At 41.4% G+C, this 22,822-nt stretch overlaps 1 pseudogene; it reads left to right on the top strand.

Annotated features, from left to right (window-relative positions):
- Window positions 1-22,168: 22,168 nt before the first annotated feature.
- Window positions 22,169-22,268, top strand: LOC127077181 (uncharacterized; annotated as a pseudogene).
- Window positions 22,269-22,822: the final 554 nt, after the last annotated feature.

Genomic DNA, 22,822 nt, shown 5'->3' with positions numbered 1-22,822 from the left:
TGTGCTGCTCATCTATGGATTGGTATTGTTCCCCAACATCGACAAATTTGTGGATGTGAACGCCATTAGGATCTTTTCTGTTCTTAATCCCGTTCCTACTCTGTTGGGTGATGCCTATTTCTCTTTGCATCTGAGGAATGCAAAGGGTGGAGGAGCTATTGTGTGCTGTTTGCCTCTGTTGTATAAGTGGTTTATTTCTCACTTACCGCAGACGGTTGCTTTCAAGGAGAACAAGGGATGTCTACGGTGGTCTACGAGACTTATGTCTCTCACTAATGATGATATCTCTTGGTATGATCGCGTGTATGATACTGTTCAGATCATTGATTATTGTGGTGAATTCCCTAATGTGCCTCTTCTTGGTACATGTGGTGGGATCAGCTACAATCCTATCTTAGCACGTCGTCAGCTTGGGTTCCCCCTAAAGGATAAACCTCATAACATTCTGTTAGAAGGTGTGTTCTTTCAGGAGGGTAAAGATCCCCAAGGCCTGAAAGCCAGGATGGTCCGCGCTTGGCGCAAGATTCACAAGAAGGGTAGAAATGAATTGGGTCCGAAGAACTGCATTGCTTTGGAGCCTTATACTTCTTGGGTCAGACAGAGAGCTTCTGAGTATCTTATTCCATATGATTATCCGAGACCTACACCGTTGGTTGTGGCTGGGCCTTCAACCCACCCTAACCAAGGCGTAGAGGAGTTGAGAGAAGAAGACCTTTCACGTGCTTGGATCCGTGAAAGGGAAGAGTTGCTTCAACAGCTTAAGGAGAAGGACTCTTTGATCGAATTTCTCGAGCATCAGGTGATAGATGATCCGAATGATACCTGGACTTCTCTGCTTCCTCAGTCTTCCAAATTCTGGAAGAGGAAGTACGATCGACTTGCTAAGGAGAAAGCGGATATGGAGGCAGCATATGAGAGAGAGATCAAGAAGCTTTGTATTTCTCGTCTTCCAGCATCTCGAGCTTCTAGGGATCCATAGGATGTTTATTTTCCTTTTCCCTTGTAATGATCAAAAATGTTGTACTTCTTTGTTTCGAATATATTTGATGAGATATTTTTCCATATGCTATTAAATGTTTAAATTTCAAAAAACTTACAAATAGAACCCTAAAGGTTCCTTGAAATAAAAAACAAAGCATATGCACGAGCATTGCATGCATCATCTCGCATAAGCAGGTGTTGTTCTGGTCTTCTTGTCTGTGGCCTAACTCTGTGCTCTTCATTTATTTTGAAGACAAGCTGACTCACCGGTACTATACCAGAGCCAATTCTGCAAGAGTGATGGATCAGTTGGAACAAGAGAACAGAGAGCTGAAGGATGAAGTCGCCAGGCTCACTGCTTTGATGGAGCAATTTCTAGCTGCTCAGAATCAACCTTCTCCACCTCCTGCAACTCCTCCCCAGAGGACTGTTATATTTGAAGTGGTTGCTCCGACTGTGCCAGCTGCTAGTGCTCATTTCGTGCCAGCCATGCCAGCCGGGTTTCCGTGGGGTATGCCTCCTGGTTTCATGCCAGATATTCCAGCTCCAACTTTTGCTTCTATGCCGGCATCTAGCCCGGTCCTTGCTATGCCTCCTCCTGTCGTGCATACCACTCCCAAGGTAGACGACACCATTTATCATTCTGAGCCGTCTGAGGGCCCAGATGTTAATGAGAAGATGGAGGGGATGAATGATCAATTCCTTGAGCTCCGAAAGGAATTGAAGACCCTCCGAGGGAAAGGTCTATTCGACAAGTCTGCTGCCGAGTTATACCTGGTTCCCGGTGTGAAGATTTTGGTCAAGTTCAAAGTTCCTGACTTTGAAAAATATAAAGGGAACACCTGCCCTCTCGCTCACCTGGTCATGTATGCCAGGAAAATGTCTACTCAGACTGATAATGATCAACTGCTGATTCATTATTTTCAGGATAGTTTGTCTGGTGCAGCTCTTCGTTGGTATATGAGCCTTGATAGTGCAAACATCCGATCCTTCAACGATCTTGGCGAAGCCTTCGTCAAGCAGTACAAATACAATGTTGATATGGCGCCTGACCGTGATCAACTCAGAGCCATGTCTCAGAAAGATAAAGAGGCATTCAAGGAGTACGCCCAGAGGTGGTGAGAGTTAGCAGCTCAGATTACTCCTCCGCTAGAAGAGAAGGGGATGACTAAGATCTTTCTGAAGACTCTTAGTTCAGTTTATTATGAGCGGATGGTCGCGAGTGCTCCCTCTGATTTCACCGAGATGGTGAACATGGGGATGCGTCTGGAGGAAGGTGTCCGAGAAGGACGGTTGTCTAAAGATGAGAGCTCTTCTAAACGATATGGGGCGTTTAAGAAGAAAGATGGGGAGGCACATGCTGTGCAATCCCATGCTAAACCAAGAAGACCCTCTGCCAAGAGGAAGCCAGTGCGTCATCAGCACCAGGTGGCTCATATAGCACCTGTCTTCAGAGACAACAACCAACATCAGCAACAATCTTAGTATCCACAGCAACATCGTCCACAGCAACAGGCTTACCAGCCTCGTGGCAGCACCAGTAATCAGGTCAACTTGAATTATGATAGGAAAAAGATCAGTTTCGATCCCACTCCTATGTCATATGTTGAATTATATCCTTCCTTATTGGAGCGGAAACTGGTTACACCCAGAGAGCCTCCGGTTGTGCCTGCTAACCTGCAGTGGTGGTACAAGCCAGATCAACACTGTGTTTATCATTCCGGTGCTCCGGGTCACAATATTGAAAACTGCTATCCATTGAAGACTAAGGTTCAAGACCTTATGTGATGCGGCATTCTGAGCTTTGAGGACTCAGGCCCCAATGTTACGAAGAACCCATTTCCCGAGCATGGGAAGTCGGTTAACATGGTCCAGGGTTGCCCTGGCAAATATAAAGTCAAATATGTGAGCCATATTCGACAGTCATTGGTCGAGTTGCATCGTCTGCTGTGTCAGTACAGTCATATGGAGCACGACCATGACAGATGCCACATCTGTTCTGTTAATAGATTGGGTTGTCGCCAAGTGCGAAGAGAGCTTCAAGAGCTGTTGGATGAGGGTACCATTGAGATTCTTCAGAATCGGAATGTTGATGAAGACGAACCAGAGGTGAATGTGATTTCTCCTGTGTTCAAATTGCCCGAGCCTGTTGTCATCCGTTACGATGGTAGCAAGCCGAAGGTCTCTCCTTCATTGGTCATCAAACCTGCAGGCCCTGTGCCTTATTCTTCGGATAAAGCTATTCCCTTCCGATATAATCCCGTTGCTGTGGAAGATGGGAAAGAAGTGTCGTTGCCTTCAACTTCTGTCGTTAATATTGCTGATGTCAGTGGGTTGACCCGTAGCGGTCGTGTGTTTTCAGCATCCAAGCCTCAGGCTAGGGCTGTTGCTTCTGATTCTGCTGAGCGTCTGGTTGGGACTGCAGTGAATGTTCCGAACCCGGCACTTGCTGTTGCCAAACCCTCCTCTGTACAAAAGACTCCTGCTTCTTCTGTTGGCCCAAGTGGCATTGTGAATGAAGAATGTGATGAGATGCTGAGGCTCATCAAGAAGAGTGAGTACAACGTTGTAGACCAGCTTCTACAAACGCCGTCCAAGATTTCCGTACTATCTTTGCTTCTGAATTCAGAACCCCATAGGGAAGCTCTGCAGAAAGTTTTGGATCTGGCTTATGTCGATCACGACGTCACTATAGAACAGTTTGACAGTATAGTTGCAAACATTACTGCTTGCAACACTTTGAGTTTTTGTGACGTTGATCTCCCTGAGGAGGGAAGAGACCACAACATGGCTTTACATATTTCTATGAATTGCAAGACTGATGCCATGTCCAACGTGCTGGTGGACACTGGGTCATCTTTGAATGTATTGTCGAAGACCACTCTTTCGAGATTGTCATATCAGGGGCCTCCCATGAGGCAGAGTGGTGTTGTTATGAAAGCTTTTGATGGGTCTCGTAAGACCGTGATTGGAGAAGTTGATCTCCCGATCAAGATTGGACCAAGCGATTTCCAAGTTACCTTTCAGGTTATGGATATCCACCCATCTTATAGCTGTCTCCTTGGTAGACCATGGATTCACGAGGCTGGCGCCGTGACATCCACCCTACACCAGAAGCTGAAATTCGTTAAGAATAAGAAACTGGTTGTGGTAGGGGGAGAAAAGGCTCTCCTGGTTAGCCACCTGTCTTCTTTCTCATATATTGATGCTGAGGATGAAGTTGGAACGCCTTTCCAAGCTTTATCTATTGCTGAGCCGATTGAGAGGAAGTCTCTTTCATTTGCTTCCTACCGTGATGCGAAACTGGCCATTGAATGTGGTGCAGTTGCTGGTTTGGGGAAGATGATTGAGCTTGAAGACAATAAATCCTGGGCTGGCATTGGCTATTCTTCTGGGGCATTCAACGAGAAAGGGCTGTTCAAGAGTGGAGGTTTCATCCATGCTGATCAAGCTGAAGAAGCTGCTGCTATCTTGGAAGAGGATGCAGAGGATTTGAGCAACTTCATCATACCTGGTGGTGTCTGCCACAATTGGGTCGCTGTGGATATTCCTACGGTCATTCATAAGTCAGTGTAATTTGTTCACTTTGTTCAAAACCCTTCTCCCATGCCAAAAGGAGAAGTGATGACATTGTTGGCAGCATTTATACAATGATATTTTCATTCAATTATTGCATTGTTAAACATTTGTTTTTCCATTTGTTTTCACTTTTTGCTTTTGCATGAAATCAGTGATCACAAAAAACCCTAAAAACAAGAATAAAAGCAATCTTTTCATCTGCATAATGGTTTGCTTGTTTAAATTCTAAAGTTTTTATTAACTGAAATCATTATGCAGGTTGATTCTAAAACCCATTGAACAGATATTGTGCAACATTTCTTGCCTTTGAAGCCTGAGTGCGTGCCTGTGAAGCAGAAGCTCAGAAGAACTCATCCAGATATGGCAGTGAAGATCAAAGAGGAAGTTCAGAAGCAAATTGATGCGAGGTTTCTGGTGACTTCTACATATCCTCAATGGGTGGCCAATATTGTGCCTGTGCCTAAGAAGGACGGAAAAGTCCGTATGTGTGTTGATTACAGAGATTTGAATAAAGCTAGTCCGAAAGATGATTTTCCTCTACCACACATTGATATGTTGGTAGACAATACAGCTAAATTCAAAGTCTTTTCCTTTATGGACGGATTTTCCGATTATAATCAAATCAAGATGGCACCCGAAGATATGGAGAAGACAACATTCATCACACCTTGGGGAACATTCTGTTATCGAGTGATGCCCTTCGGTCTGAAGAACGTCGGAGCCACGTATCAACGTGCTATGACTACCTTGTTTCATGATATGATGCACAAGGAAATAGAGGTCTATGTTGATGATATGATTTCTAAGTCCCGAACGGAAGTTGAACATGTTGAGCATTTGTTGAAGCTGTTTCAGCGTTTGAGGAAGTTCAGACTTCGTCTGAATCCGAACAAATGTACATTTGGAGTCCGTTCCGGCAAGTTGTTGGGTTTTGTTGTCAGCGAGAGAGGTATTGAGGTTGATCCTGCAAAGGTCAAAGCAATACAAGAGATGCCTGCACCCAAAACTGAGAAGCAAGTCCGAGGTTTTCTTGGCCGTTTGAACTATATTTCCAGATTTATATCCCACATGACTGCCACATGTGCACCAATATTCAAGCTCCTCCGGAAAGATCAATCTCATGATTGGACTGAGGATTGCCAGAAAGCTTTCGACAGTATCAAAGAATATCTGTCTGAACCTCCGATCTTGTCTCCGCCTATAGAAGGAAGACCTCTGATCATGTATTTGACTGTTCTTGAAGACTCGATGGGTTGTGTACTCGGTCAGCAAGATGAATCAGGGAAGAAAGAATCTGCTATCTACTACCTCAGTAAGAAGTTTACTGATTGTGAGTCTCGATACTCTATGCTTGAGAAGACGTGTTGTGCTTTGGCTTAGGCTGCTAAGCGTTTGCGCCAATACATGATAAATCATACAACTTGGTTGATATCCAGAATGGATCCAATTAAGTATATTTTCGAGAAGCCTGCTTTAACTGGGAGGATTGCCCGTTGGCAGATGTTGTTATCTGAGCATGATATCGAGTATCGAGCTCAGAAAGCTATCAAAGGTAGTATCTTGGCTGACCATTTAGCGCACCAGCCGATTGAAGATCATCAGTCTGTTCAGTACGACTTCCCAGATGAGGAGATTCTATATTTGAAAATGAAAGATTGTGATGAGCCTACACTTGATGAAGGGCCAGAACCTGGTTCCAGATGGACGATGGTGTTTGATGGCGCTGTGAATCAGTATGGAAATGGAATTGGGGCAGTAATCATTACTCCTCATGGCACACATATTCCGTTTATAGCAAGGCTAACTTTCAAATGCACGAATAATATGGCTGAGTATGAGGCCTGTATTATGGGATTAGAAGAGTGCATTGATCTGAGGATCAAGCATCTCGATGTGTATGGTGATTCGGCCCTGGTTGTCAATCAGATCAAGGGTGAGTGGGAGACGAATCAACCTGGGCTCATTCCGTACAGAGATTATGCGAGGAGGATTTCAACGTTCTTTACAGAAGTTGACTTTCATCATATTCCTCGAGAGGATAATCGGATGGCAGATGCGCTTGCTACGCTTGCTTCCATGATTGTGGTCAAATATTGGAATCAAGTTCCCAACATTACCGTGATGCGCTTGGATAGACCAGCTCACGTGTTTGCAGTTGAAGAAGTGAATGATGACAAGCCTTGGTATTTTGATATCAAGAATTTCCTCCAGAACCAGGTCTACCCGCCTGGGGCATCTGTGAAAGATAGGAAGACCTTGAGAAGGTTGTCAGGCAGTTTCTACCTCAGTGGTGAAGTGCTATATAAGAGAAATTTTGACATGGTTTTGCTCAGATGCGTGGATAGACACGAAGCAAACCTGTTGATGACTGAGGTCCATGAGGGTTCATTTGGTATTCATTCCAATGGACATGCCATGGCGAGAAAGATGTTGAGAGCAGGCTACTATTGGCTGACAATGGAGTCTGACTGCTGCAAATATGTGAAGAAATGCCACAAGTGTCAGATTTATGCGGATAAGATTCACATTCCTCCGACACTTCTGAATGTGATTTCATCACCATGGCCTTTCTCTATGTGGGGGATTGACATGATCGGCATGATTGAACCGAAAGCGTCCAATGGGCACAGGTTTATTCTCGTAGCAATTGATTACTTCACCAAATGGGTTGAAGCCGCTTCATATGCGAATGTGACCAGGCAGGTGGTTGTGAAGTTTATCAAAAATCAGCTGATTTACCGTTATGGTGTGCCAGATAAGATCATTACTGATAATGGATCTAATCTGAATAATAAGATGATGGAAGAGTTGTGCGCTGAGTTCAAGATTGCACACCATAATTCCTCTCCTTACAGACCTAAGATGAATGGGGCTGTTGAAGCTGCAAATAAGAATATCAAGAAGATTATCCAGAAGATGACAGTTACGTACAAAGATTGGCATGAGATGCTGCCATTTGCTTTGCATGGTTATCGTACATCTGTCCGCACTTCAACAGGGGCAACCCCTTTCTCTCTTGTTTACGGCATGGAGGTTGTTCTCCCAGTAGAGGTGGAGATCCCATCAATGAGAATCTTGATGGAAGCCAAGTTGACTGATGCTGAATGGATTCAGAGTCGTTACGACCAACTGAATTTGATTGAAGAGAAGTGATTGACTGCCATGTGCCATGGTCAGTTATATCAGCAGAGAATGAAGAAAGCATTCGATAAGAAGGTCAAGCCTCGTGTGTTCCGAGAAGGTGACCTCGTGCTCAAGAAAGTCTTGTCTTTCGCGCCCGATTCCAGGGGCAAGTGGACTCCAAACTATGAAGGTCCATATGTTGTTAAGAGAGCCTTTTCAGGCGGAGCTTTGATGCTTACAACAATGGATGGGGAGGATTTCACTCGTCCTGTGAATTCAGATGCAGTCAAGAAATACTTTGCCTAAAAAAAAGTATGCAAAATAAAAACAGAATAGCTCGCTAAGTTGAAAACCCGAAAGGGCGGCTTAGGCAAAAATGAGCGTCTCGGTGGAGAACCCGAAAGGGCGATCCAGGCAAAAGTTAGAGACATGAAACAAATAATATTTGCATCCCGCTAGATTGAGTACCTCACCCTGGGGCAATCTAGGCAAAAATTAGGGATATGGCAAGTAACTGCATCCTGATAAGACTTTCTGTTCCACAGATGTCATTTCGTCAGAGATTCTCGATTCGTCGTCAACTGAAGCTTCGAATACATCGAGATTCAAATTGGTAGAGAAAGGATCATTATGTTCAATGTAGCCCTCTTCCAATATATATCACTGATTTCAAATTTGTACAGATCTATGGAGTCTTGCCATTTGCAGGCTACCATTCCATCAAATCAATTTGAGCTTTTATCCAATTATTTGCACTCTTATTTGTTTCAATTCAACAAATGTTTTGCATGTTTTAATTAATAAAATGTCATTGTTTTAAACAAATAAATTTTTTCAAAATTTGTTGTTTTAAACAAAGTGAACATTCACAATGATGAAAGGATACTTAAGAATCTCTCAGTGCTCTCCCAAGGGTGGCATGATTTCCAACAGGTAAGACATTTGTTCATATTCCTGGCATGGTTGTATCCTCTTTATCCTGATTTGTTGTCGGGGTTGTTCCCCAAGCAGAGCTTTTGTTAGGGTTGTTCCCCAAGTAGAATGTTTGTTAGGACTTCACAGTCCTCTCCAACAGTATTCTCTCTTCAGCATGGATGTTTTCCTTCTTGGAAGATTCGGCAGTCAGTGGATTGACATCCCGGTATTTTACCACTTTCCTCAACACAGTTGCTAGCAGAGTTGTTGATATAATATACTGCACTTATGCTTTTTCTCCCCATCAGAGCGCTTGTTGAGGTTTTCACCTCTTATCTCCTTCAGCAGAGCAGTGTTTATTTTCCTCCTGCAGTTGTTGGTTTTCTATCGAGAAGTTCGGCATTTGGTGATTGATCCCCAGTCTCCTCCCTCTCCCCAGTGGAGCCACCGGTAGATTTGTGGTATAGTGGATGGTAGCTATGATTTCCCCAGAGTCTCCGCCAGTAGATTTGTGGTATGGTGGATTGTATCTGTGTGATCCCTCAATAGAGTTGGTATCCCCAACAGAGTCAGGATCCCCGACAGAGTTGGTATTCTCAACAGAGTTGCTTTTGTGGCATTTCCTGCCTGTTGAAATCTCTGTTTTCCCTAGTAGGGTCGGTTGGTGATCTATCATCCAGAGATTTGGTTGATTCCCTGACGCTTTTGATCCCTAGTAGAGTGGCTTATTGCAGAATCTACTTTTATGTGATCTATTTTCCATCCGTGGGTGTGTTCCCCAATGGAGTGACTGACAGTATGCCCAGTAGAGTTGCTTGTGCAGTTAGATTCTACATGGATGATCTGTTCTCCCTTTGTGGGTTGTTCCCCAGTGGAGTTATTTGGAGTTGCTTTCGTGGCAGTTCTTGCGTGTGCAGTGAACTCTTATTTCCCAGATTGATACTGAGGATTCCCTGCAGGACTCTCAGGATTTCTCCATTCCCCAACAGATTTGCTTTTGTGGCAGTTGTTGCCTGTTGTAAGCTTCTGTACCCTAGTTGGGTTGATTGTTGATCCATCATTCAGAGAGTTGTGATTTCCTTGATATCTATGATCTTTTGCCTCCCCGCAGATCTTTGCTTTTCAGCATATAGATCTTCAGCAAATTGGTTTTCTTGGATTTTTCTCTGGAAGTGTAGTACCGGGCGTTTGATTCCTGGACCCTGTTTGTGTTAGATATGTCTGTTTTTTCAGCATTCATCAAACATAAATCACGCATATTCATGTATACTTTCAACATTCAGATATTCATGTTGCATTTTTGCCATATATCTTTTGTTTGTTGTTCCCTGCTAATGGTAATGTAGATCTCTTTATAGATCTCCCCAAGCAGATGTCGGGTGTTTAAATCTCTCGATTTAGAGTCAGCCCCATAAGCAGAAAGTGTTTGTCTTTCCTTCTGCAGTTCCCCACTGAGATATATCCTCGTGGATGACGGTTTCTTCCGTTTCCTCCCAACACATATATTGGGATGGATCTTCCTATTGAGTTATATCCTCAAAGGACGAGTTTTGATTCAGTTTGCCTTTTTGGTTTGATCCTGAATTGGCATTTTTCAACTGTTTCTTGTGCTTCCCTGTGGAATAAATGAATGAATTGCCCAGTAACTGGCAATAATTCTTTTTATCCCCAGCGGAATCTTTTGGGCCTCTACCCTTATACCGGTAGTTATAAGTCCTTTGTTCCCTCTTCTTGGCGGAATTTGTGGTTATATACCTTTTATTCCTCAGCAAGAGTCGTTGGTTTTCTACCCAGTAGTCGGTAGTCGTAAATCCTAGTTTTTCTGCTCCTCAGCAGTTTGTGGTTTGCTATAAACCCTATTTTTGTTTCCCGTGCGGATTTGTGATTCTTTCCTTCCCCACGTAGAGAATTGTTGGTTTTCTACCCTGTATTCGGTAGATGTAAACCCTATCTTTTTATCCTCATCAGAGTTGTTGGCCACTACCCAGTATTCGATAGTCGTAAGTCCTATCTCTTTTCCCCTAGCAGAGGTAACCTTTGTGGTTCATTCTGGTTGATGGTGGATTTTGTGGTTTTCTACCCCGTATTCGGTAGTTGTAAATCCTATGTTGTTGCGGTTTTATCCCCGATGGAGTATGCGCCTCTTTGTGGAATAAGTTGAATAATTGCTCAGTATTCGGCAATCGTTCACCCTATTCCCAGCTGAGTCTTTGGTTTTTTACCCAGTAGTCGGTAGTGGTAAAACTCTCGTTTCCTCAGCCAGAGTGTTGGTATTCTACCCTGTATTCGGTAGTTGTAAACCCTAATTTCTCTCCTTTGCAGAGTTAACCTTGTTGTCCATCCTAACCGATGATGGTTACTCTTTGTGGTTATCTTCATTCAATATTCGATGTTGATATTCCCTCCTTGCTTCTGGGTAATTGTCGTTTGCTAGCAATTTTATTCCTGATCGCTCGACTGTGTGAGTCGAGAATGGGATACAAACTGCAAGTGCACAGTTCTATCGCGTAGTTTTAAAAGATATCGATCCCACAGGGACTTATGAATCGATATACCGTTATCTAAGGTTACTACGTAAATCTAAGGTGAAAATGTTTGATTTTTTGGGGAAAAACTAAGAGCTAAACTAAGATCTAGATTAAATATTAATAAAACGGATATCGGTATGTAGTTCGTCAGAACTAGGGAATCAAGTCTTTGTCGGTTTCTTGGTTTTAAAATAAATCGTTTCGGTTAACTTTATTGGTTAAAGGTTTTATCTCAAACTCTCGCTCTGTTGAATAAACCATGATTTTATATTAATGTAGCTGTCACTTATAATTAAGTCAAAAATCATATTTTGAAAACAATAAAGTTGCAGAAACTCTTTTTAAGAAAATACTGACCGTTTTAAACACCCTTATCTCAAACTCTCGCTCTGTTGACTTAGGTTATATAATCAAATCCAAATGCTTAACTCTCGTCCTCACATTCAATCTTTAAAAATACTTTTTGGAAAAGGTCAGAATTTAATTAACTCTAAAACTTGCTCTCGCCCTGATCTAGAATTAATGCCTAACTTACACTGTCCAGTTAAAACCTCAAACTCTCGCTCTATTGATTTTAACTTCTTTATGTCCTTTACTTTTGTAAAAAATCTTGTTATTAAACCTGTAAGTTGAGACCGTAAAAAGATTGATTTCAATTTTAAGTTTAGATAGACCGACTCAGTCTTGATCCCTTATTCTGCTTACTTTACATACCGATACCTAGGCGAATTAGCCAGACATGCTAAATAAACAAGAATATATATCATGCATAAACAGACTCATTCCAGGCATATAATATAGATAAATAATAAAACAAAATATTAAATAATGATTAAAGAACCTGGTTGCGTAATACAATAGTCTTGAACACTCCACCACAAGCCGGTAGGATTTGTTCTTCGATTCTTCAATTAAACAATAAATTAAACCAAGGAAATAAAACTAGAATCTAACGTAAGGTTAGATCCGATAAAGAGTTGCACAATAGTTTCCGGTGTAGAAGCTATTATGCGAAAAATATCTAAATGCCAAAAAGGGAAAGGTAAATTGCAAGGGAAAAAGAATGTAGAACTTGCAGAAGAAATAAATAAAATAAACAATGTTAAGTGCTGGAAAAGAAAAATAAGCAAAAGCGTGAAAAGAAAAATGGGCAGAGCTTCGGCAATCTGAGCGTGAAAAAACCGGAGGTGGAACTTCCCAATTAGCTGCTATTTATACAGCTGCTGGTGTAACTGCTTTCCAAGGGTTTCCGTATGCGCGGTCTTTTCGTTCCGAGGGTTAAGCGTGCGTGGAAATAGCTTTCAACGTGGTCAGTTGAGTTCCTAGTGCCAAAAATAGGGGAATGGTGTGACGTCCGTCACACCATGTGTGACGCTCGTCACAAGAGTGTGCTTAGTGTGACGCTCATCACAACCTTTGTGACGCCCGTCACAGGCATAACGTGCGCTTTCTTTGGGCTGGGCTTTGTCTTTGTTATTTGTTTCCTTTTTATTCCTTTTTACACCTCCTTTTCTTCCTTTTTCACTTTTGCTTCAAAATGGATGCCTGACATAAATAGAAAGGAAAATACCGCATAATATCTGATAAAATGAGATAAATTAAAGTAAATGATAATATAATCTAATTGAATTAAGTCCTAAAATGTGATATAATTTCAAGTTATCAAACTCCCCCATACTTAGATCTTTGCTTGTCCTCAAGCAAAATACAGTATAGAAATCGTTTTAAAATTTTAGCCAGATGAAATTTCAAACACACATCAATTCGTAATAGGTTGCAAGTGGATTTTGTTTAGAAGCAACTTGAGTTAAATCTTGATATCAACAACTACCGTCACAACCTGCCTTGTGCAAATCAGTTCAAGTACCCTATTATAGCTATCCTAGTTCCTTTACTCTTATTTCACCCGTTTTCATTCTAGCGAAATCACATTAAGCCCTTTATCTTTTCGCGCACATAGTGGAGTAACCGGTTAGTGATTATGATCCGCTTTTAGCTAGAAGTTCTGGTACATAAGTCGGATAACTTCGTTATTCAGTCCATTGCAAATTGTGGGGGATCGAACCGTAGTCCGCCCTACCGAGTTCAGTACCAGATACCTACTGAACCAACTCATAATGGATTTTTCATATTGTGTTTTTGCATGATCTGCAACCTTTAGATTAAATGATCTGGTAAGGATAACCTAATTTAATCAGTGCATTTCCTGATATATTCATATATTTTATGTTACTTTGGGGATCATTCACTTATATTCATCGGCTCTCCACGTAGTTTGCTATTAAGATGGTGCTGACTTCTCGTATAAACTACTCGGGGTTACTATAAAACTAAAAGTTCAAGGGATTGGTATAATAGGTACTTATCCCGATCTAACATGTTGAGGTTCTCAGAGCGTTGTTATGGTAATGATTTTTTGTCTTGATTTCACTCAAGTTTTATGAGGTAAGCAACCTTTATACTTATTGGGTGTGTTAAAATTTTTTTTTTTTTTTTTTTTTTTTGTTATGGCTCAAGAAAATTGAGGGAATAGATAATATAAATTTTCACACTCTTAACTTAAAATTATAATATTTTTTTTTTTTTTTTTTTTTTTTTTTATAAATAATAATTAAAGGGAAATAACAATGAAAGGGAAAATAACATACTTGAAAAATGGAAATAGGAAGAACAAGTTTTCCCCCCCATACTTAAATTAAACATTGTCCCCAATGTTTTAAGGAAATGAAATACAATATGGAAAGGAAAAAGAAACTACAACTAAGGTTGTCTTCCGCCTCTGGTTCTTGGACCTGGTGATCTCTGACGTAAGTCTAAGTTGTCGAACCTGCTGAACAACTCAGTAAACCGCTGGTCGGTTATGGCATTCCTAGCATCCTGTTGCTGTTGCATTTGATGCATCATCTGCAGCATTTCGACATTCTGTGCCTGCATGCCATCGATAGCATCCATAATGTCGTTGTTGGTTGCAGGCCTTCTTCGTCGACGACGTTGGGAGGATGGGCCAGTTGTATTGCCGGAAGGGTTGAGCGGGACTGACTGTTGTGTAGGCGGATGATCACCTTGTTCCATTTCTTCAAACTCATCTGTTTGCGGGTTTGTTTGTGAAGGCTCGGTGGTTTCAGGAGCGTTTAGATCATAGAGGTGGCGGTCGGGGTTTGTGACATCAGTGAGGGCAGTATTTGGTAGAACAACGCTTGGGACTGCCTGGTTGTTCACCATAAGATAATATCCTCCGTCTACTCTGTTCTTAATCAAGCGGCTAGATCGACAGTAGCTGATATCCATAGATAGGGGAGGTAGGGATTCTAAAGTTTGGAGTTTATCCCCTAGGTTTAGGCCAAGTGCGATGGTGGTTATTAATCCACCAATTATAAAAGGTTGCCGGCCTCTAGCACATAAGGTGCGGATGTGATGAAATAGAAAGGAGGCGGCGTTTACCTGAGTATCTGGTTCGAAGACGCACTGGAGGAAAAATAGTTCCTTTGAGTTGACCTTGCTGTTGTTTGGCCTTCCAAAAATTGTGTTTTGCAAGATGCGGATAAAGTACCGGATAGTGGGGTTATGTATATGGGAGAGAAGGAGCTCTTCCCAGTTGTAGGTATCTATACCGGAAATTTTCTTAAAAAGGCCGAAAACACCAACTGTGTTCCAGTTTGAGGTTGGAGGGATTCTGGCATGCAGCAGACTTTCTGTGGGAAATTGTAGCATGGTACTCAATTGGTTTTGGGTTAGAGAGTACTCGGTGTTAAACATACGGAAGGTTGCCGTACCGGTTAGAAATTCGTCTTCACCGGCGGGGGTGGTGTAGTCGTAGGAACTTAAGAATTCTAAGGTTAGGGATGGGTAGGTGGGTTGATTATGGGTGCAAAGGAAGGTTAGGTTGGCTTGACGGAGCATCCATTCGATACCTTGGAGTAAGCCTAATTGTTGTAAACAAGGTAAATCGGGGTACCTGGTGGAAACGACGCCTCGCTGTTGGAAACGCTCGAATTGCTCCCTCTGATAATTGTCATCTACGGATCGGAAGATGATATTTCCGAAATTTTGATTTCCCGCCATTGTGATGAATTTTGAAGGGGTGATTTGGAAAGAAAAAGAAATGTATTTGATAGGAGAGAATTGTTTTGTGGTGAATGAAGGAAGGTTTGGTGGGTATTTATAGGAGAAGAATTTGGAAGGTGAAAAGAAAAAGTGGTTGGAAAGTTATTAAGTGTGGTTAAATGAAAATGAATGGGGAAGGTAAAAAGTTAAAGGTGTAACGTTCGTCTCCAACGGCTCCTTAACGTTCACTAGTCTCAGGAGTGTTACGCTCGTCACAGGGGTGTGACGCTCGTAACAGGCACTAAGCGTGCCGTCCGTTATGGATAGTGTGACGCTCGTCACACATTCCTTTTTGGAAAGGCTTAGTGGCGCTTCACAGAATTACTTGTAGCGTATTTTAATGTTTTGTTTTGCTTATGATCAGTTTAGTATGCAGTTTAATTTATTGTGCACGCTTAATCTGCTTGTATAGTAATAATTCATAGGAAGCAACAGTAGAGCATAATAGCTTTTGCATAATAAAATTAAATAAACAACTTCGATAAAAATTGATCATAATGTAATACAGGAAAGGAAAACAATGAAATGAAATAGAAATAAACATGAATTCAAATAACATTAATGAAAAATCTAATTTAAAACTAAATAACTTAGGAAAGTAACTAAACTCTATCCCTCTGTACGATCTCTGGCCGGTGGAGCAAAAGAGTTAACATGATGTAGCAACTCGTGAAACTGATTCGTCATACTGCTCATGTATCCTAGAACTTCGTCTCTCATGTTAGTAAATTCTCCTCTGAGGGCGTCTTGTTCTGACATCAAAGCTTCAATGGCGGTGTTATAATCAGTTCCGGGCATATGATGTCGGAGGTCAGGTATGGCTGATTCTTCGGTCGGAACAGGCTGAGGAGGAGGGTCAATATCATGATAGCCGGATGGTGTCTGAGGGTCAGATTCAGCATGAGAGATCTGGTCAACATAATTCTCATAGTCATCACAAATCTCATAATCCTGGATGGATTCAGTGGATCCAGCAGGAGTTGGGGTTTCATTCAGGTTATAGAGCCAGTTCCTTTGGTTATGAACACTAGTCCTAGGATCGGGCATGGTGAATAGGCAGAGAACCTGGTTATCAATAATAAGCTCAAACTCATCAGACCCTATGTTTGCTATAAACATAGTGTTGAAGAGGAAAGGTATACTCATAGTAGTAATGCCACAAAAAGGGCTAAGGTCAAGCATAGGCTGACGTAATCCAATAGCATTACCTATCATAGTTATCAAACCGCCTATTCTAATGGGTGCTCGCTCATCCTGGATAAGGTGGTCCAAATTAGCTAACATAAAAGTAGCACCGTTTACTGGACGGTTCTGGGAAGCACAGAATATGATGAAGAGTTCATCACGTGAAACTGAAGTACTATTTGGCTTCTTCCCAAATAAAGTGTGGGTTAGGATCTTATGGAAATAGCGAAAAGCCGGGTTATGTATGTTTCCAGAGAGAAACTCATGTTCTTCGGGCTCATCATTTCCAGTCAGCTTACCCCAAAAGTGTTCAAGCTCTCTATATTCAAAAAGTTCTTCCTGGCTTACAGTGAATGTATCAAAGGAGGTAGGAAAACCCAAAAGGTTGGTAAAGTCTCTAATATTAAATTGGTACTCCATATTGAACATTCTGAACTGGATAAAACCTCTGCTAATTCCTTTTCCATGGTTGGGTAGATAGATTAGTGAGCTAAGGAATTCTAGTGTGAGTCTCCGGTAGGTGGTGAAATGTCTCAGAATAGGGGATGTCTCCCATCCTATCTGATTCAGCAAATACAGGACACTCTGTCTCAGTCCAAGGGCAGTCATAGCCCAATCATCAGCATATAAACTAGGTAGCATCTCTCTAGCGGCTAGTTCTTCAAACTTTTGTTTCTGAGCCATTCCTCTGAACTTGATACCCATACGATCAAAATGTCCCATCTGGTTAGTGTTAGCTAGAGAAAAGAAAACATGAGTTTAAGTCAGGATTTGGCCAAATGCCGAAAGAAGAAAAGATTATTATTATTATTTATTTATTTTTATTTATTTTTTTTTTGAATAAATCAAGAATGAATACTAAACAGAAATTAAAAGAATAATTAAGAAAGAAATAGGGGAATGATAATAATAGAATAATAAAATAACAAATTAGTTTGTGGGTTGTCTCCCACTAAGCGCTTTGTTTAAATGTCGCAAGCTCGACAAAGAAACTGTTAAATATAATCTATAGATCCTGGGGGCGTTTCGTCTAAGTGTAGGATTTGCGAATCCTCGTTGGTTTCCGCATAGTGATAGTGTTTCAGACGTTGCCCGTTTACGGTGAACGGTTCTGTAGATTGTCCTTTTATTTCTACCGCTCCACTGGGAAAGATTTTAGTGATATGAAAAGGCCCTGACCATCTGGATCGTAGTTTTCCCGGAAATAACTTTAGTCTAGAGTTAAATAAAAGTACTGCGTCGCCTTGCTTGAAGATTTTCCTTGATATACGCTTGTCATGCCATTGTTTTGTTCTTTCTTTATAGATTCTGGCATTTTCATAGGCGTCTCTTCTGAGTTCCTCTAATTCGTTTATGTCAAGGATTCTCTTTTCACCGGCGGCTTTATAATTCAAATTTAGGTTTCTAATAGCCCAATAGGCTTTATGTTCTAATTCTACCGGGAGGTGACAGGATTTTCCATAAATGAGCTTAAATGGGGTCGTCCTAATGGGGGTTTTATAAGCAGTTCGGTAAGCCCACAAAGCTTCTGGTAATTTCAATGACCAATCTTTCCTTGAAGTGGCTACCGTTTTTTCTAGTATTTGCTTGATTTCTCTGTTAGATACTTCCACTTGTCCACTGGTTTGAGGGTGGTAAGGTGTTGCTATCCTATGTCTCACTCCGTATTTAAATAGTAGTTTTTCGAGTACCTTGGATATAAAGTGTGATCCACCATCACTGACTACTATTCTTGGGATGCCAAATCTCGGAAATATTATATTTTTAAAGAGTCTAGTTACTACTCGGGTGTCATTTGTTGGAGAAGCTACAGCTTCGATCCATTTTGATACGTAGTCAACTGCCACGAGTATGTATTTGTTACCGAAAGAGGATGGGAAAGGTCCCATGAAGTCTATCCCCCACACGTCAAAAATCTCTACTTCCAAAATACCTTTTTGTGGCATCTCGTCACGTCTAGATATGTTTCCCGTGCGTTGACATCTGTCACACTCCTTAATAGCCGCATGTACGTCCTTCCATATAGTTGGCCAATAAAAGCCAGCTTGTAGGATTTTAGAGCAGGTCTTGGATGTACTTGTGTGTCCACCATAAGGAGCGGAGTGACAGTGTTGGATTATATTTTCTACCTCTTCTTCGGGTATACATCGACGGAAAATACCATCGGGGCCTCTTTTGAAAAGTAAGGGATCATCCCAGTAATAGTGTTTTATGTCGTGGAAGAATCGTTTCTTCTGCTGGTAAGATAAAGTAGGTGGAACTATTCCGGCAGCTAAATAATTGACTAGATCAGCGTACCATGGTGTGACAGATATAGCTAAGGTGGTTTCTACTTGCATGTCGGAGTTGTTCTCTTCCAAAGTAGCTATAAGTTTATCATACGAGAAATCATCATTAATTGATGTTCTTTCCGGTTCAAGGTTCTCAAGTCTAGAGAGGTGGTCTGCTACTACGTTTTCAGTTCCTTTCTTGTCCTTGATTTCTAAGTCGAATTCTTGTAGTAACAAGATCCATCTTAGGAGTCTAGGTTTAGCATCCTTTTTTGTTAAAAGGTACCTGATAGCAGCGTGATCGGTGTAGACTATTATTTTGGCTCCTACCAAGTAAGAACGAAATTTATATCCAGTGCGAATACCACTGCTAGGAGTTCTTTCTCGGTAGTGGCGTAATTCATTTGCGCTTCATCCAGGGTTCTGCTTGCGTAATATATAACGTGAAGCTTTTTATCCTTCCTTTGTCCTAAAACAGCTCCTACAGCATAATCACTGGCATCGCACATTATTTCGAATGGTTCATTCCAGTCTGGTGTCTGCATAATGGGTGCTGAGATCAATGCTTGTTTAAGAGTTTGAAATGCTTTTAAACAGTTATCGTCGAATATGAATTCAGCATCTTTCATCAATAGTCCGGTTAGAGGTTTAGTTATCTTAGAGAAGTCTTTGATGAATCGTCGGTAAAAACCGGTGTGTCCTAAAAAGCTTCGTACTTCTCTCACGGTCCTTGGGGGTTGAAGATTTTCGATTACCTCTATTTTGGCTTTGTCTACTTCAATTCCTCTGTTCGAGATGATGTGTCCTAAAACAATTCCTTCTTGTACCATAAAGTGGCACTTTTCCCAATTAAGTACTAAGTTTACTTTTACACATCGCTCAAGAACTCTTTCCAGGTTTTCAAGGCATTCTTCGAAACTTTGTCCGTATACAGAAAAGTCATCCATAAATACTTCCATGATGTTTTCGAGAAAGTCGGCGAATATTGCCATCATGCATCTTTGAAAAGTTGCAGGGGCATTACACAGACCAAACGGCATTCGTCTATAAGCGAAGGTACCAAAAGGGCATGTGAACGTTGTCTTTTCTTGGTCATCAGGGTGAATTGGTATTTGAAAGAAGCCTGAATAACCGTCTAGATAACAGAAATGTGAATGTTTTGCTAATCGTTCTAACATTTGGTCAATGAATGGTAAAGGAAAATGATCTTTTCGGGTTGCTTTGTTTAGTTTCCTATAATCAATGCACATTCTCCATCCCGATTCGATTCGTTTAGTTATAGTTTCCCGTTTTTCGTTTTCAATAACGGTTATGCCTCCTTTCTTTGGTACAACGTGTACAGGACTAACCCATTTGCTATCAGATATAGGATATATAATACCTGCTTCCAATAACTTGGTTATTTCTTTCTTTACTACCTCACTCAGGATCGGGTTTAGTCTTCTCTGGTGTTCCCTAGAGGTTTTACAGTCTTCTTCTAACATGATGCGGTGCATACAAATAGAAGGGCTTATTCCTTTAAGATCGGTGATGTGGTATCCTAGTGCGGTTGGATATTTCCTTAAGATATGTAAGAGTTTTTCTGTTTCGAGTCTTCCTAGATCTGCATTAACTATCACAGGTCGTTCAAGTTCTAAGTCTAGGAATTCATATCTCAGATTTTTGGGAAGTGTTTTCAAATCAGGGGTTGGTTTGTTAAGACATTGCGTAGGGTCCGGTGTTATTGCTAAGCATTGTTTAGATTTGTCTTCTAAAAGATAGTCTGATGCTTTGTCTTCTCCTAACTCTGCTTCTTTTATGCATTCATCGATGATATCCATGAAGTAACATGTATCTTCTATTGCAGGTGCTTTCAAGAATTGGGAAAGAATGAATTCAATTTTCTCTTCACCTACTTCGAAGGTGAGTCGTCCTCGTTTTACGTCTATGCTTGCACCGACAGTTGCTAAGAATGGTCTTCCTAGTATAATGGGTGTAATATCATCTTCTCTAATGTCCATAATTGTAAAGTCGGTGGGAATGTAAAACTGACCTATGCGTACGGGAACGTTTTCAAGGATTCCTACAGGATATTTGATGGAACGATCTGCTAGTTGCACGGACATTTTGGTTGGTCTTAATTCTCCCATTTCCAGTTTCTTACATATGGATAAAGGCATAACGCTAATTCCGGCTCCTAAATCGCATAAGGCTTTGCCGATGACAAATTTTCCTATGTGACAGGGTATAGAGAAACTACCCGGATCCTTGAGTTTAGGTGGCATGTTTTGGATTATAGCGCTACATTCGGCAGGGAGTGTAACGGTTTCGCTATCCTCAAGTTTCCTCTTATTAGAAAGAATTTCTTTTAAGAATTTAGCATATGAGGGCATCTGCGTAATAGCTTCGGTGAACGGAATTGTAACGTTTAATTGTTTAAGGAGATCAACAAATTTTCTAAATTGGCTCGCATCTTTGGTTTTAACAAGCCTTTGAGGGTAAGGTATAGGTGGTTTGTAAGGTGGTGGAGGTACATAAGGTTCCTTCTTTTCTAGGGTTTCCTTATTTCTCTCTTCCTTTTCCTTAGGTTCACTTTCCTCAGTTGATTTCTTAGGGTTTTGGTTTTCTATCCTTGGATCAGACGGTCCTTCCACTTCCGTTCCACTTCTTAATATAATTGCATGAGCTTGGCTTCTCGGATTAGGTTGGGGCTGTCCAGGGAATGTACCAGTTGGGGCAGCAGTAGGTGCTTGTTGTTGAGCTACTTGAGATATTTGTGTTTCCAGCATTTTGTTATGGGTAGCCAAGGCATCTACTTTGCTTGCTAGTTGTTTAAGTTGTTCGCCAGTATGTATGTTCTGGTTTAAGAAATCTTTATTGGTTTGTTGTTGGGAAGCTATAAAGTTTTCCATCATGATTTCCAAGTTGGATTTTCTAGGGGTATTATTGTTAGGTATGGATGGATTCGGTTTCTGATATCCCGGAGGTATAGATGGGGCTTGATTTGGAGACTGTCCAGGTGCGTATAAAGCATTATTACTCTTATATGAAAAGTTTGGATGGTTCTTCCAATTTGGGTTATAGGTATTCGAATAGGGGCTTCCTTGAGCATAGTTTACTTGCTCTGCTTGGATTCCAGTCAAGAGTTGACATTCCGCAGGAGTGTGGCCTTGGATTCCACAGACCTCGCAATTCTGAGTTATAGCAACCACGGCGGCTGGAGGTGATACGTTTAAACTTTCAATTTTCTGGACCAAAGCATCCACTTTTGCATTAACGTGATCAAGGTTACTTATCTCGTACATGCCAGTTTTCGGTTGAGGTTTTTCCACCGTTGTTCGTTCGGTTCCCCACTGATAGTGGTTTTGGGCCATGCTCTCGATAAGCTGGTAAGCATCAGCATAAGGTTTGTTCATTAGTGCACCACCTGCAGCGGCGTCTATTGTTAACCTTGTATTGTATAAGAGGCCATTATAAAATGTGTGAATTACTAACCAGTCTTCCAAACCATGGTGTGGGCAAAGTCTCATCATGTCTTTGTATCTTTCCCATGCTTCGAAAAGAGACTCGTTGTCTTTCTGTTTAAATCCGTTTATCTGGGCTCTTAACATAGCTGTTTTGCTTGGCGGAAAATATCGGGCAAGAAAAACTTTCTTCAACTCGTTCCATGTGGTGACTGAGTTGGAAGGGAGAGATTGAAGCCATCTTCTAGCGCTGTCTCTTAATGAGAAAGGAAAAAGACGAAGTCGAATTGCCTCTGATGTGACACCATTAGCTTTAACAGTATCAGCGTATTGGACAAATACGGATAAATGAAGGTTTGGATCTTCGGTAAGATTTCCAGAGAATTGGTTCTGTTGCACAGCCTGCAACAGCGAAGGTTTTAGTTCGAAGTTGTTTGCTTCGATTGCGGGTGGAGCAATACTTGAATGCGGTTCATCTTGCGATGGAGCGGCGTAATCTCTAAGAGCACGAGCTGGTTCTGCCATCTCGGTTAAAGAAGGAAGATCTTTGAGATCAGGAAAGTCTATAGGAGGGAGATTGTTTGCAGCACGATATTCCCGAATTCGTCGTAAGACTCGGAGATATAGTTCGATATCGTTGATTCGTAAATAGAGCGGTTCGCCTTGTGAGCGAGTGCGTGGCATACAAATCAAC

This window comes from Lathyrus oleraceus, chromosome 4 (genome assembly GCF_024323335.1).
Source record: "Lathyrus oleraceus cultivar Zhongwan6 chromosome 4, CAAS_Psat_ZW6_1.0, whole genome shotgun sequence".
NCBI lineage: Eukaryota > Viridiplantae > Streptophyta > Magnoliopsida > Fabales > Fabaceae > Lathyrus > Lathyrus oleraceus.
Note: the sequence above shows the minus strand (reverse complement) of the source record. Positions and strands in the feature narration are given on the sequence as shown.